A 4860-nucleotide genomic window follows, 5' to 3' on the forward strand; every position below is an offset into this window, starting at 1 on the left:
GTCGACTACATGGGAGTCCAGTGACATAGCCATTACACTAACTGCTGGTCCCATCCCACAAATATCTTATCTCTCCCTTTTCCCCCCTAATTTCCTTTCCTGTACTCTTCCCCCCCACACACACCGTCCTTCCACTTTGTCTCTAGTATCCATAACAATTTTTAATGCTCTTATGTCCTCAATCTTTCAGTCTCTATCATAGAGTGCAGACAGTCTGTATATATTAAGTGGAGACATACAATGTCTCTGTTTCATAGCCTGACTTGTTTCCACACTCATGCACTTTCTATCAAATTCCAGGGCTTTGTTTTTTTTATGGTTGAATAATATTCCATGGAGTATATGTGCCACACTTTTTCAATCTACTCATCCATTTGTGGACATTTGAGTTGGTTCCATGCCTTAGCAGTTGTGAATAGTACTGCAATAAATATAGCTGTGCATGCACTTTTTGTACTGAGTGTTCTCCTGTCCTTTGGGTAGATACCCAGGATTGGAATTGCTGGGTCATATGGTAGTTCTGTTTGAAGGTCTTTGAGGAACCTCCATATTGTTCTCCACAGTGGCTGGGCCTGTTAAAATTTTTTAAAACTGTTAAATAATAATTACACATGTTTATTGGGAAAAGTGTACTTTTTTTCAGTACATTAATATAATGTAATGATCAAATCAGAGTGATGAAGCATATCAACTCAAACATTTGTGATTATTTTGTACTGGGCACATTGAAAATCTCTTTAAGCTAATCTGAAATATACCATAAATTATGGTTAGCCATAGTTACCCATCTGAGCTATGTAACACTAGAACTTGTTCTTATCTAAGCTTTTTCAGTACATTAATATAATGTAATGACCAAATCAGAGTGATGAAGCATATCAACTTAAACATTTGTGATTATTTTGTATTGGGCACATTGAAAATCTCTTTAAGCTAATCTGAAATATACCATAAATTATGGTTAGCCATAGTTACCCATCTGAGCTATGTAACACTAGAACTTGTTCTTATCTAATTGGAATTTTCGGTTTTTTCTTTGTTCATGATAGTGTGTATACGTGTGTGCATGTGAGAGATGTGACGGGGTCTGGTCACATTGAAATCCCCTTCCTCCAGTCCTTCAGCTCATCAGAACCTGGCCACTCCCACATGTGCCTGGCGTTTTCCACCCTGATTGCAGTTGCTATGTGGAATCTGGTTTCCCTTGAGCAGCTCATTACTGACAAAGCTTGGGTTCTAACTGTAGTTTGGTATCTGTCAACCCACTGCCTCTCTGTTCCCTCCCCCCTCTACCCTTTCCAGCTTCTAGTAATCACTATCTACTGTCTTTTTTAAAAAATTAGTTAATTATTTTCCTTGACTGAGACAGACTGAGTGAGACAGAGAGAACAAGAGAGAGAGAGCACCTCCAATAGGGTCTTTATGCTGCGATCCACCCCCTGCCTTCAGTCAGCCCTGGATCAAGGGCATCCATGAGCCTGGATATACAGAGAGGTCTCCAAATGTGAACAAAGAACCTTCCCATGTAAGTCATCGTCTCAGAGAATTGCGTTTTACCGCTGCGCCACCATCTAACATTTGCCTGTTGGTGGACACTGAGAGGTTTTTGTATCTTTAGCCCAGGGATTCTTATCCTATGGCAGTGGGTGTAAAAGGAGTAGACCTGCAAGATGTTTATATAGAATGTGCTAGAAAAGAAAAAGATTACTACATCACAAACATTTTTTTAGAATTATTTTGTTTAAATTTATTTATTTACTTACTTACTTACTTATGGTTTGACCAGAGAGTGACATAGTGAGAGAGAGTGAGAAAGGGAAAGCGAGAAAGCAATATGCCAGGTTCGGGACTCGAACCTTGGTTGACCATATGGGAGTCCAGTGCCCTTAACCACCATACCACTGGCAGTCCTACTGCATCACAAGTTTTACATATATATTATATGAATATATATTTGTTTTGCTTTAGAGCATGTGTGTTCACCAGAGAGGGAGAGGGAAGTGAGAAATCATCCCCCTCTCCCATTGCAGTCATGTTGCAAACCTTTCTCCTCCAGTCTCTCAGTACTGTGGTCAAGGGCACATACATGTATCTAGAGTGTTTTCCAGGCCACTGAGTCCAGGACTCAAACTACACAGTTGGCCATGTGGGATCAAGCCACCTTAACCACCTTTCCACTGGCTGACCCTAAAATATATTTCTTAATTGTATTTCAATATAGATGGTTTATTTTGTAGTGCTATGTATCATATTTTATGCATTTAAGAACAGTAAGAGATCCATAGCTTTTACAGAATTTCAAATGGCACAAAAGAGGTTAAGAACCCTTGAATGAGAAATACATTTATGTCAAGCTAATAAAATTTAAGGTTCAAGATCCCTCACTTTTACCATGCTTTTCTGAGACTGTTGTTAAGTTTGTGTTTGTCATTTTATTTTTTAGAGAGATGGGTGTGTGTGCTTGCCAGAGAGACAGAGACAGAGCAACAGAAAGCAAGAAGTCACCTCCCAGGGGGGATGGCCACGCTGCAATCCCCTCTCCATTTTCCTCTTGGAGTTTTGGGCACACACACACATGCGCCTGGGTGAGTTTTAAGCCACCGGGACTGAGACTCCAATTGCGGTTGATTACATGGGTGTCCAGCTATGTAACCATTATTCCATCTGCTGGTCCTTGTCATTGTATTTTAAGTTTATTCCATGAGTAAGACAGAAAGAGACAGAAATACAGCACCCCACAGGATCTGGTCTCCAGGATCCACCTTCAGTTTCTGCCCACTTCTGATTGTGAGCACACACAGGCCAGGTGTACTCAGTATACACAAAATGACAACGTGCTCGTGTAGGTCAGCTTCTCAGAGCACCCTGTTTTACCATTGCACCACCATCCGTTGGATAGCCCTCATTTTGTATTCCTTTTATTAAAGATTCTAGCAGTTTTGTGTGGTGGTTAAGGCACTGGACTCCCTCATGGCCAACTGCTATTGGAGTGCAGGACTTCTAGGGTTGAAAAACACCAGGCAGGTATGTGTGTGCCTGTAACCCCAGGAGGAGAACAGAGAAGGGATTAGGGGTGACCATCTCCCTTGATGTATGATTTCTCACTTTTCTCTCACTGTCTCTCTTCTGGGAGGACACTGGCCCTATGGCAAAAACCAAGCCAAACAGTACGAAATAATTCTACCATTTTTTTCAAAGATTTTTAAAAAACTTCATTTATTTATTTAAATCGAATCCAAGTGAGAGTGGTGGCGTGTGTGTGTGTGTGTGTGTGTGTGTGTGTGCAAATGCCAGCTACCATGTCCGGGACTTGAACAGTACTAAGCCATGTGGGAGTCCAGAGTCCTTAACCAGCAAACCACCTACTGGTCCCAATTCTATTTGTAAATTTCTCACCCTGTAACAAAAACGTTGGACCTACTGAGGGATTTAGCTGGATATTGGGCACGTGGTGGGTTTTCTGTAATTAAATTTTGGTTCTGAGGAACCTAATCATCCTCAAGGGCATCGGAGATCCTGCAGACCACCACTTGGCCTCCTGCACAGCCCGCGAAGGGTGTGGCGGAGGAGGTTGGGCTTGGCAAGGAAGGGCCGGCTCCAGAGAGAGTCGGGAGGGTTTCAGTGGGATGAGAGGTTTGGACTAAGGCGAGGAAAGCGAACAAGTCAGGGAGTATTGATAGGTGAGAGGTTTAGGAATAACAAATTCATCTCCTTTGGGAATTAACCTCTTTCCTCTGTGTGTGGCATTTTTGGCTCCGTGAATGGATGCATCTGCCCATCTACTTTATGAATATTAATTAGCCCCAAACCCTGTGGGAAAAGGCCTCTGTTCTATCATTCGTGCTACACATTGTTCTCGAGTCATGCCCACTTGAGCGACTTCCTTCAGTCTGAGCTGCCACCGTCGACGGATGGAAGGAAGCCAAGGGGCAGTTTTCTGATCGTTCCAGAGGAAGAGTTTCTATGCAAAATTCTCCAGCCAGACCCGAACCAAAGCATACTTAAATCGTGTTCTAACTAGAGCCAAAAGGATAACCTAGAGCGAGGCCCTAACGCGTGGCGATGGGCGTGCCTGGGGAGAACGCCCGCCGCGGCGGCGCGAAGTAGCGCTCGGGGGCGAAGCAATGCCGGCGCCGGGGAGCAAGCGCCATGGCAGAGCGAGCCGGCACGACCGTAGGGGGCGGGGCTCCGGAGGGGGCCACGCGGCGCCAGGCCTAGATTCTTAGCCTCGCGTCCGCGGCAGACGAGGAGGGAGGAGCCTCGGCCACCCAGAGCCTGGTGCCCTGCAACCTTGCCGCTACCAGGGGCTTCCACCACAGACCCCTTTGTGTGCCTGCCCCCGCCCCGGAGGCGCCCCGGCTAGCGGCGCTGAGTATATTCATTGGCTCAGCAGACGGCCTCATCGATTGGCTCTCCCGTCGTTTGGCGTGGTTCGCTTCGCCTCGCGACTATTGGCCTCCTGAACTGCCTGTCAGGCCGCCTCGCGAGGTGATTGTCTGGCAGCACGGAGTCCCTGGAAGCAGTTCCGGGAAACCCCGCGTGCTGCCGGGATCGCGTCTCTGTCCATGAGGGGGGGAGGGGGTGGCGCGCGCGCCATTTCTAGTCGTTTTCAAAGCGCCTCGCGCTGATTCTCACGGGCCCGGCCGCCGGCCCCTGCTCTGCCCTGGTGAGTCTCGCGCCGGCCCATGGGGGGAGGGGCCGGGAGCCCCGATCCGACCCAACTTGGGCCGGGGAGCCCCGATCCGACCCAACTTGGCCCGGCCCAAGCTCGGCGCCGCGTCCCCACTTTCGTTTTCGCTCCGAGGCCCCGGGGTGGGGGCGGGGATGGGCCGGGGGCGTCTTTGGCCCCGTCCGGCCGCG

The 4860-nt window shown here is 47.2% G+C and overlaps 1 protein-coding gene across 2 annotated transcripts in view; it reads left to right on the top strand.

Annotated features, from left to right (window-relative positions):
* The first annotated feature begins 4510 nt into the window (after positions 1–4510).
* The window catches only part of HNRNPR (heterogeneous nuclear ribonucleoprotein R), a 36942-nt gene continuing 36592 nt past the window's right edge, over positions 4511–4860 (top strand). The window contains exon 1 of one of the 2 annotated variants that reach the window (XM_027770576.1): positions 4511–4666. The gene's annotated coding sequence lies outside the window, so the exon portion shown is untranslated. The remainder of the gene's footprint in view (positions 4667–4860) is intronic. The other variant, XM_027770577.1, reaches the window with a different exon arrangement.

The sequence above is a fragment of the Tupaia chinensis genome, unplaced genomic scaffold, assembly GCF_000334495.1.
Source record: "Tupaia chinensis unplaced genomic scaffold, TupChi_1.0 Scaffold000146_1, whole genome shotgun sequence".
In the NCBI taxonomy this organism is placed as follows: domain Eukaryota; kingdom Metazoa; phylum Chordata; class Mammalia; order Scandentia; family Tupaiidae; genus Tupaia; species Tupaia belangeri.